General features: G+C 40.1%; 1 pseudogene; it reads left to right on the top strand.

The window, feature by feature from the left end:
- Positions 1-11,241: 11,241 nt before the first annotated feature.
- LOC112650746 (ATP synthase subunit f, mitochondrial-like) lies at positions 11,242-11,528 on the top strand (annotated as a pseudogene).
- Positions 11,529-12,182: the final 654 nt, after the last annotated feature.

The following is a 12,182-nucleotide window of genomic DNA, read 5'->3' on the forward strand; positions in this document are numbered from 1 at the left end:
TCCAATAGCAAGCTTTTGGTAATCTGCTCCCAGCTAAGAGTTAGACCTGCCCCTAGCCAGATTACATATAGGTCCAATGCCATGGAGGGATGATGCCCTTATCTACACGTGCTGGATGGGAGGGAGACAGTAACAGGACATGACCCAAGTCTTGTTGTGTGGAATTAAGAGGATCATGTGAAACATTTAGCCCATAACCTGATTGATAGTGAGCATTTACTAAATGTTCCATGTATGTAATTTAAACACAGAATCCCACTTTTATCAACATACTGTGGGAAAGAACTGTCCCCCCGCCCCGAATCCTCAATACTCTGAACGTAGCTCAAATCCATGTTAACTTTTTTCAGCACCCTCATTGTACACGGCTGACTCATACTGAGATAATCAAAACTCCTCAGTCTTTTTTACATGTGCTTCTACTTGACCACATCTTTCTCATCTGTACTTGCAGGGTTTTGTTTGTTTTGCTGTTGTTATTCGTGGTGTGGTTTTTAAAAATTAATCAATTCTAATGTTAAGTGTAACTGATCAACCTATGGAAATCATTTTGGATTTTGTGTATTCACTGTACTTCCTGGCTGAATGGTACTACCGGCAAGTCCAGCTGCTGTTTGCATCCCTGTCACTGAGACTTTACAAGATACAGTGTATTATTTGCCAAAAAGGACAGCTTTATTCCTCACAGCTCTTTGCCCTGGTGGCCTAGGAGCAGATGCAAGCTCCCAGTTAGCTTCAGGTTTTCTGTGGTGGTCTAGGCTTCCATGAATCCTCTCCTGGTTCTCCTCCTTACAAATACCAAATAGTAGCCCATGTGTGTTCTGTGGTGGGCCACTTTTCACATATTGTTTGCTCAGTAAAACTGTGGGTCATGTCAATGCCAATGAACTCTCATGCTCCAGGTTACAATATCAGTTACCAAGTCCTGTGCACTAGGGTTAAATTGAGATTACCCCACTTGCTCTAGGAGCAGAATTCTACAGTTCATTTTAGTTCTGTTTCCATTGAAAAAATTAGTCCTGTATTCTGGTCTCCCTAGATCTTATGGGATTATAGTATCAGTATTTTCCAGCTTTACTGTTCTTCCATAGCCCTGAACAAAGGATGCAAAGTGATCCGTGATGGGTCATAATTTCCAACATAAGCCTACAGCAAAAGTAGCTTGGGTGTCTCAACATTTTCAATTTTCCAAGGTGAAACAATCACTTCTAAAAGTGATTTGTGTATGGAAAATTATATTTTATTATTTATTTACTTACTTAAATTTTTATTGTAAGAAGGCGCCACACCCAAAGTGGAGTTTGAACTCATGACCCTGAGATCAAGAGTCACATGCTGTACCAGCCAGGCACCACCCCCACCCCCACCCCAAAAACTGTTTTTTAAATTATGTGCAATCTGAGACCCAGACTTAGACATGTACCTACTTAACAGAATTCTCCATTGGCTGCCCTGTAAGGCACCTCACACCTAACATCTTTCCACATAAAATGGCACCTCTTCCTCAATGGTCTGTTTTGGTGAGCAGTAGCACCAGAGAGTCGAGGGAGCCAAGCCCGATGTCTTTCCTGCCCTTTCCTGCACTCCAGTCTCCCTGCCCATCCTGTCCTTGTCCCTCTACACTTGGTCATTGAGTTCTATTGAAACAAGTTATCCTTTATCAGTCAAACCACCTCCTCTTCCTCTCTCCCTTGCCATTGCCTGAGGTCATGCCTCTCCCTGTAATAGCTTCCTGGCTCACAGTCTTCCTGACTGTCCTCCTCAGTGGGACAATAAAAATACAGATATGGTCATGAGGTTCTCCAGACCCTTCAAAGCTCCTTTAGCACTTGACACACAAAGCCCACATAATCCAGAGCCTGCAGCCTCATGTCCTGATGTTTTGTCACCTAGAAAGTACAGGTTGAATTGTAGGAAGAGAGGCTGGGACACTGCGCAGAAGCTGATGACTTCACATAAGAACTTAGAAGATGTTCAAAATCATTATCCATCAGGGAGATGTAAATTAAAACCACAAGTGGGTGTTACTACACATCTGTCACAAAGGCTAAAATAAAAAATAGTGACAACACTAAATGCTGATGAGGATGTGGAGAAACTGGATCACTCATACACTGTTGAAGGGTATGTAAAATGGTATAGCCACTCTGGGCAACAGTTTGGCAGCTTCTTAAAGAATAATACTTGCAATCACAAGACAGCAATTTTAGTCTTGGGCATTTATTCTAGAGAAATGAAAACTTATGTTGACACGAAACCTATGCATGACTGTTCATAGCAGCTTCATCTCTAATAGTTCCAAACCAGAAACAGTTCCGATGTCTTTCAATGGATGGTTCATTGGTTAAACAAACTGGGGTACATCCATCATACCATGGAATACTACTTAACAGTGAAGAAGAATAAATGACTGACACACACAAAAACTTGGATGAATCTCCAGAGAATTATACTGTGTAAAAAAGGCCAAATGTGGGATCCCTGGGTGGCGCAGCGGTTTGGCGCCTGCCTTTGGCCCAGGGCGCGATCCTGGAGACCCGGGATCGAATCCCACGTCGGGCTCCCAGTGCATGGAGCCTGCTTCTCCCTCTGCCTGTGTCTCTGCCTCTCTCTCTCTCTGTGACTATCATAAATAAATTAAAAAAAAAAAGGCCAAATGTTACATGTCATATGATGCTCCTTGAGTTAATATTCTTGAAATGAAAAAATTTTAGGAATAAAGAGTAGATTAGTGGTTGCCCAGAGTTAGGGAAGGAGGATAGAGGGAAGAAGGGAGGTGGGTGTGGTTAATAAAAGGGCAACAAGAAGGATCCGCATGATGGAACTCTTCCCTATCTTGACTGTGATGGTGGACATATGTAAGATAAAATTATATAGAATTACAGATATACACACATCACACACACAAGTGAATACAAGTAAAACTGGGGAAATCTGAATAAGGCTGGAGGATTATATCATGTCAGTGTCCTCGTTGTAATATTGTACTATAATTTTGCAAGATGTTACCATTGCATGAAACTGGGCAAAAGGTATAAGGATCTCTGTATTATTTCTTACAACTGCATGTGAGTCTACAATTATCTCAATAAAAATTTCAATTAAAAAACAAGTATCTCTGAAGAGAATGGACTGGAATTGAGGGCAGGAGCAGTTAAAGTGGATGCAGGGAGACTGGTTACGAGGTGACTGCCATGATAACTTGGGTCATTGGGTTACTGGGGGCAGTGCCAATGGACAGGAAGATAACTGGGTTTGATGTGGATTCTAGAATCTAGACTTTTGACTTTTGGAAGGATTTTCCCAGAGAGCTTTCCAAATCCCCAAAATTTGTAAGAACCATTATACTATGTGTAACAATGATGTCAATCTGAATAATGCACACTTAAAAATTTATTAATATTCTTTACTTCTCTTGGCCACAATGATACAAAAACAAGAACAATGCCAAATTATGAGTGGAGTCTGGGCACTGCATTCCCCCTATCTCCTTGTGAGTGGAATCTGGTGCTAAGCCTTCATGCTATGCCTATCCTCACCACTCCAAACATCTACAAACTTGGCGCTGTGCTGGGGACTCCACCCCTTCTCCATCTTTACCTTGAATGACAAAGGAATAAGGAAGATGGCAAGGTCAGGTTTGCTTACTATTTCCCCAGGCATCCCAGAAGTGCACCATCTCACACACGCCATATCTTTTTTCTCACTACCCATGTCTTCTTCCTACCCTGTGCCTGAGATTAAACTCCATTCCTGCAAAATTATATGCTTTCTGCACAGTCCTCTGAGGCATTTTTACAAAAAATGTTAAATTTCTGAATACCGAGGGCTTACTCCATTCCATGTGGAGGGGACAGTGTTTTTCTCTGGTGAGATAAAATGACTTTTATCCAGAAAAGTCTTCAGAGCCATGAATAATAATTTAAGATCTAAACAAGATCCTGGCCCCCAAAGATAGGAGGAAACAATTCAAAGAAAGAGAAGTATAATTCTAAAGCAAATGTAAAAAAGTAAAAAAAAAAAAAAAAAAAAAAAAAAAAAATGATGATAACATAAGGAAGATACAATACTTACCTACATTTATTATAGTCACAATACTAAAAATGAGGAGTACCAAGCTGTGTAGCTGGGAATTATTATAGCTTAGGACTGTTTTTACATCATTGGTTCACAGTGACTTGATTGTTAGAAAAGCATTAGACATCTGGCCCTTAGTTAACTCCAATGTGGCTTTCAAATATCAGGCCAGAAGGAAAGGAGGTGACAAAGTCCAGAATGTTTCTGGTGAAACTAAAAAGGATAGTTCAACTACTGGAGAGTACAAGAGGCCCCTAGTCCACTGCATTGCCAAAGGGATCAGACACAGAAGACATCAGCTATAGGACAGCTAAGTCCCTAGGAAATCACTGGGAAAGTTTCAAAAGTGTCGAATGATCCATTTCCACAGGCTGACAACTGAGTTACAGCTTTGGGAGATTTAAAACTATAAACAAACTTTAGAAATGAGTCAAGTGCCGGGAGTCTTCAGAGTGGCATTGAATATCACCTCTGAGATGGAGTGGGCAGTTACAGAGCAATCGGGAATGAGAACCCTGTGGAGAATGATTTGAGCTAAAAAAAAAAAAAATAGTAAAATGAAATAAAACTAAAACACAAAGATCATAATAGGTACCTGAGAACACAAGACAAAGCTCTACAAATATATATCTGTTTCATGACAACTCGCTATTTTATCTACTTCTTTACCTCTTGAAAAATGGGCTTATAAATTTTATTTTATTTTAAAGAGATAGCACCCTGCAGTGCAGAGGTCAGGGCCGAGGGAAAAGGAGAGAATCTCAAGTGCAGAGCCCAATGCAGGGGGCTCAGTCTCATGACCCTGAGATCACATCCTGAGCTGAAACAAGAGTTGGATGCCCAACCGACTGAGCCATGTAGCTGTCCCCCCACCAAATGTACTTTTAAAAGGATTTATTTAGTAGCATCCTGTAGTTGAAGCTATGTACACAATATTTTCACTCTTTAGGTATTTTCCTTAAAACTGCTGTTTCTTTCCTATTCCCTTCCTTCCCCCATTTTTCCTTCTAGTTTTTCTTTTTTGTCCAAATACAAAAAAGTCATCTAAATATAACTGAAATTTCTAAACATTTGGTAAAATTTGAAGTAACCTTACTCCTTAAGTCCAAGCTCATAATACTTTCCTTTGTGAAGCCTTCCTCAGAGACCATCAGTTTCCCCCCATGTGTCCCACTCCTTCTTTAGATAGTAAATATTTGCTTCCTCATCTTACCCCCTCCTTTGTTCCCAGTGGAAACTGTTGAGGGAGTTTTTTTCACTTTTGTATCTCTAAGATTACTACAGGACCTGTAACATAGTGGGGTGGGGCACAATAAAAATATGTTGAATAAAAGAGGAATCAAACAAAAGAGGACCTGCTAGGATTGATATTAAATCATTAAAATCATTAGCTCTTCTGATCACATGATATGCAAAGTGACAAAGTTACAGAGGAAGAAGGCATCACTGGTGTCCCTCATCCTACCACCATTTGCATGCCTGCTTCCGGAAAATACTGCAGAATGGCCTTTACCCAGGGTAGCAGTGCTGAGTCTGTATGACTGGGGCATGGTGACCTGTCAAAGATATCCATCTCATTAAGCATCTTGAGCATTTTACGCATTGTCATTAAAAAGAAAAACAAGCTCTTCTCATTGTAGCATGGCAAAAGTAATCACTTTTCCCAAGGTCACTGCTCACAGCTGATAGTTCCTACTGAAATCTATTTGGGGGGGACTTGGCTGGACATGGATATTCAAAACACTAGACACACAAAAGCAAAGAAGTACATAAATATACATACAGACAATCTCAAACTCAGAGAAAATGTATACCTTCAATATAAAAAAACTATTTTTCCTTACCTGTTTGAGAGTAACTGGCTGACATTATGCTCCATTATTCTCCCACACTTTTGTGTGTATTTCCTATAAACAAAAACATTCTCCTATATATAGGAGATATAACCATTTAAATCAGGAAATTAATATTGATACTTTAATATGATTCTTAGGTTCTATTCAAGTTCCTCCAATTATCCTAGAGCATGCATTTTGTAAGAAAAAGAGGCAGTCCTAAATCCAGATCTCGCAAAACAGGTAACGCCTTTAGTTATCATGTCTCCTTAGTTTTGTTGGATCAGGAACAGTTCTTGGTCTTTCCTTGACTATATAAGTATGACACTTGCAATATTCATAGGCCATTTATTTTGCATAACGTTCTTCAGTTTGGATTTGTCTGATGCTTCTTCATGATTAGGTTCCTGTTATACATCTCAGGCAGGAATATCACAGAAGCAATGATGCATTCTCATTTTATCCTATTCAAGTGCCATCGGATTTGTATTTGTACCACTACTGGTGACATTAACTTCAATCACTTGTTTAAGTTCCTGTCTGGTTGGGACTTCTGAGTGGCTCAGTGGCTGAGGGTCTGCCTTTGGCTCACGCCATGTTTCTGGGGTCCTGGAATCAAGTCCCACATCAGACACCCCGCAGGGAACCTGCTTCTCCCTCTACCATTGTATCTGCCTCTCTCTCTGTGTCTCTCATGAATGAATGAATGAATGAATGAGTGAAATCTTAAAAAAAAAAAGTTCCTGTCTGGCTGGCTTCTGCACTGTGAAATTACTTTTAATAAATATTTTGTGAGGAGGTTTTGAGATTATATATCACTCATCAAACTATTAACTTATTTACTATCTTTTTATATCTGTTTGAACTCATGGTTTCCTATTTTATTGAATGCATATAGTCTGGTACTATTATTATTCATTTTCTTGCTGAAATTACCCCACATTTTTCCAGTAGGAGCCCCTTCAAGATGGTTTCTGTGTCATCATTCTTTTTTTTGTCCCCATCATTCTTTGAGCACTTTTTATTTCAGGTTTTAGAAGAGGTTCTGAGCTCAACTTGTACTTTCTTTCCCTCAGTACCGAAGTCAACTAAGATCCGAATGCTAGATATTCTCAATGCCACTGGGGTGCCATTTGTCCCTTTCAGTGGACAAAACTAGGAATATATGTATTTGAATACCTCTCCTTTCTTTCTCTCTCATCTGTCCATTGAAAACCATGAGTTCACATCCCAATCTTCAATTCCAGCCCAACACCATTGTCCTTAGTATTTTCTTACTTGATCAATCAATGTAATGTTTCCTTTGTAGCTAACACAACTACTGCCATCCATGTGAATGTCCTCTTCATCACCCCCCAAACCAGACAGCTCCTTCACATGGACACACTTCACATGGACTTCACATGGACTCACCTTGCTCTGACACCCCACCTGGGCCACCATGAATCTACTCATGCACCCACACCATGCACGACCTTACTCCATCCCACCTAATAGCTTTTGGACCAAATTGAACATGGCTCAATTCCTAGTCTCTGGGCTGGGCTGTGTCTGTGACGTCCTGCTTTCTAGATATGCATCTTAATATAAACTATGGCTCCCATCATGCCCACTGCTCTAAGTTTTCCTCTTTCTGGTCCATAGACATTTAAATCTTGTTTTGGGCACTGTTATATCCGCATAGATTTCTCTTTTGTACTTTATGTAGTAATGTTGCTGTCTATTTGGAATACAGAAAACTGGACAGAATCTGGGAAGAGTTAAGAAAAGAGAGTTTTGGGTAGCCCAGGTGGCTCAGTGGTTTAGTGCCGCCTTCAGCCCAGGGCCTGATCCTGGAGACCTGGGATCGAGTTCCACGTCAGGCTCCCTCCATGGAGCCTGCTTCTCTCTCTGCCCGTGTCTCTGCCTCTCCCTCTCTCTGTGTCTCTCATGAATAGATAAATAAAATGTTAAAAAAAAAAAAAAAGAAATGAGAGTTTCTGTATCTTCAAACAGGATGATAATATAGGTAGAAGGGGTCATAAAAAGTTAAAGTGCCAAAATCCTTTTAAGAAACAGTGGGAGTTTGATTCCTTTGTTGTAATTTTTATTATTAAGATAATAAAGTCTGTGGGAAAGAGAGGCTGCTGCTGAGGGGCTCCCTGGGTCTGGCCCTCAGCTTTGCAGGATGGTGCACCCAGAGCAGATGGGCTCTCAGAACCCACACTGATCCAACTCCAGTGGCTTCACTGTGATGCTGACGAAGGTAAAACTTCAGGCCCACTTGCCTGTGCTCGTCCCTTTCAACACCCTGGAAGCAGTTTCATTATTTGTCATTTTGTATTATTTTTCTCAAAGAGAGCCCCTCCTAATTCCAGAAATGTTTACAATTCTGGATCTGTCCCTCACAAATTCAGGATCTGTCCCTGCCAGGAATTTATGGTTAAATTAGAGTGCAAATTTCCAATGAAGGAAGGAAATTTTCTAGAGAGCATTCCAGTTATCAGTGGGTAGAGGTGTTAGGAGGCTGAATAAATCTTCAGAAGGTTGCTTAGGAAGCCAAGAGAGATGAGTGGTCTCAGGAGTTAGTTTATGCAGACCATGCAAATTTCAAAGCCATCCTCACCCACCTACAGAGTATGTCCATAATTCCTGTGTGGTCGGGGTGCCTGGGTGGCTCAGTGGGTTAAGCATTAGATGCTTGATTTTGGTTCAGGTTATGATCTCAGGGTGCTGAGATAGAACCCTGTATCAGGCTCCACCCCAGAAAGAACAGAGCAGAACAGAAAAGAAAGGAAAGAAAAGAAAAAAAAAAAAGAAAGATGATTCCTGTGTAGTCAGTTCAGTATCTCTTGACTAGCTCCTTCCAAAAGAATATTTGATTAATTTTGTCCAAAATCTTACTTAATGGCTTTTCCTTTCTTTAGGATTTCATAATATCACCTCCTGCCAGTTCTCAATTAACATATTCTTTCTTTGTTCGGGTGTAGTATAATGGATTAGGTAACAGCTTTCATGACTCCTCTACCCTGCTCCCTCCTTGATAAAAATCTGACTATTCCTAATCCTTTCCACTTCATATATCATCTCCTAGGGTGGGTTAATCCTATCACCCAGTCTACAGATTTGCTGTTTCCAGTTTAGTTCTCTGAAGGCCATCTTGTAGGGTCATTAAATCTTGCATTAAATCTTGAAACTCTAGGCACAATTTGAAATTAAAAAATGTTAAATAACTTAAAAATTGAGGGAAATTCTTATAGAAGGTAGAGATGTAGAAAGTTTCTCCCCTTATTTTTACTGGGGAAAGCTTCTAGAAGGCCTCAAATCTAGAAGAGGCACTTATATTATACAGACAGCAAGAGCAGAATACCCACAAACAAGCAGAAGACACATTTTTAAAAATATTTTTGTTAATTTTTATTTATTTATGATAGTCACGCAGAGAGAGAGAGAGAGGCAGAGACATAGGCAGAGGGAGAAGCAGGCTCCATGCACCGGGAGCCCGATGTGGGATTCGATCTCGGGTCTCCAGGATCGCGCCTCGGGCCAAAGGCAGGTGCTAAACCGCTGCGCCACCCAGGGATCCCAGAAGATACATTTTGTACTTTTTTTAGGACACTCCTCAAGTGCTATGGATTAATCCCACAGCAGACAACCACTGCTTTTAGATACACAGCACATATGCACATAGCAGTGTACATAAAGCAGTAACAGTAGATGTCCTTTCAAACAGTTTAAATGTAACTAAAGAGTAAAACATACAGGGGCATCTAGGTGGTTCAGTCAGTTAAACATCTGCCTTCAGCTCAGGTTATGATCCCAGGGTCATAAAATGGAAGTCCTGCATCAGGTTCCTTGCTCAGCAGGTAGTCTGTTTCTCCCTTTCCCTGCTGCTCCCCTGGCTTGTGCTCTCTCTCTCTCAAATAAGCAAATAAAATCTTAAAAAAAAAAAAAAAAAGTAAAACATACAAATGATTCTAAAGTTATTTTCAAATTATCAGTAATTATAAACAATTACTTAAGATAACCCAAAGAAATGAAGCCTGAAAGAAATTAATAATAAAAACAACAACGATGATGATGGCTGTCATTTACTGAAGTCCTACTATGAGATACCACCTATGGTGGTACTCTTAATATCTACATTTTACAGATGAATAAACTGAGGTTCAGAGAGGTCTGTCCAAGATAATTGGCTACTAAAAAGGAAAATTTTTCCTCCACATGGGCTGGGCAAGGATTGGGGGGGAAAAGCAATCCAGGGGAAAGGAAGTGAACAAAGGCACTCAAGGACTATCAGGCTGATTTATTTGGAGGGCAGAACTAAAGTGTTAAGTAGGAGGTAGTAGAAGGGCAAGGGAAGGAGTCAGCTGGCAGCTGAGAGGAAGAGGGGGCTGAAAGGTTCTCATAAATTTACCCTTTGGAGCTGATGCAAGAAGCATACACAAATCAACCAGGGGGAGCAGTTCTTTTCTCAAACAGAATTTTGCAGACCTGGAATCTAAAAACCTGGTGGGAAATGGGACAGTCTTTGCACCAGTAGTGTCATTAAAGAACAGTCGACATTGAAGAGTATTTACACATTATCTAAGAGGTGCCTAGATAAACAATAAACAAAGATATTAGCCAGAGAGTAACAGTTTGGTGTAAGTGCTATGAATGCAACAAACGGTGACAACAGCGTAGCTGGGGTAGGGGAACCAACTTTAGATAAGGAGATGCTGGCCAATGTACCTTTCAGCCACTCCTGTTCACACAAATAGCAAATATTAATGAATCTCAGTAACTTTTTCTGAAATACTTAAAAATAAAATACATATATACAAAATGTACTTCATGTATACACACACACACACACACACATATTTTTAATTACACGAAACTACAAAGTTCTCTCATATTTTTACAAGAAGTGTTCCCTCTTGTAAAACTAGCTATAAGGAATGTGCCCTTGAAAAGCATCAAAAAGAATATAAACTGAATTCAAACTCTATGATTTCATAGGGAAGTTTCCAATTAGAAGGAAATATTTGGAACACATTTTGAAAGACTTAGAGAATGGTGGTGTTATAAAGGCAATGTTTTCATTTCAAAATACAAACAGTTTGAAAACTGCTGGTTTCACTGCAACATTTGTTAGTAAAGTCTGTGCTGTTAAAGATGATCCCAGGAGGTCTCTGAAATTCCTACTAAGTCCAAGAAATGCAAGTGCCCTTGCAGCATGTAACTTAAAGGAAGTTGGTTTCCTAAAAGTGGAACACCCTCAGATGTACGTCAGATGCCCCATGCTCAGAGAGGATCATGGATGTGAAAATTACAAATGAATCAACAAGATTCACTCAGTCTGATAATGGACACCCAGGACTCCAAGATGGTGTCATTCACATCAGTGAAGGAGAAGAAGCTCATGGAGGTCAAACTAGGAGAACATCCAACCTGGATTCTGATGTGGGATTTTACCCCAAAGGCACTGCTGGAGTGTTTCAAAGAGGTTACTACTGGTGTTACATCAAGTATGTCAATGTGAAGAAATGGGGTGTCGCTGGGACTTTTATGGTGCTGGCAGCTTAAGTGCTTTTCAACTACTGTCATTGCTATAGGGAACTCAGACATGAGTGGCTAGGCAAGTACCACTGAAGAGGTCCCATTGTGGAGGCAGATTCTGCACTCCTGACCATGATCTTTGCCTGGCACCCATGAATCCTTTCATATTCTATTTTAGAATTAACACTCAATCTTTCTTTCATTAAAATATTAATACTAACCTAATAATGACAACAGAAAAAAAAATAATGCAGCAGAGGTGGCTATACTATGGAGCTAAAGTAGTTTAAGCTTTGGAATCTACCCTCCCCCAACCCCACATTTGCATGCCCTATAAGGGGCCCTAGCAATATATTTCTCAAGATCTTATGTTTTTGAAAATTTAGAGAAAAATTTCAATTTTATTTCTTAAAGAGGGGCTCTTATATTGTATAAACTTCAGGCTCTAAACCTTGGATCCTCCTGATTGAATGCCTACCTTGTACCACACACTACACTCAGTGGTGGAGATATAGAGATGAACAAGGCACACTCCCTCCTGGGGAGAAGCTTGGTGTAAAACAGAAACAAGAAAAATAGTTGCAATGGGATACCTGCTTGGTTGTGGATTGTGCAATGGGAACAGAGGCCCAAGGGATGCTCTTTTGTTGTTATTATTCATTGAAAATTTAAACTTATTGAATTTCTTTTCTTAAATGATGAGTGTCCATTACGTAAGTCCAATAATAAAGAAATGTAGGAAGAAAC

The sequence above is a fragment of the Canis lupus genome, chromosome 29 (genome assembly GCF_003254725.2).
Source record: "Canis lupus dingo isolate Sandy chromosome 29, ASM325472v2, whole genome shotgun sequence".
Classification (NCBI taxonomy): Eukaryota; Metazoa; Chordata; class Mammalia; order Carnivora; family Canidae; genus Canis; species Canis lupus.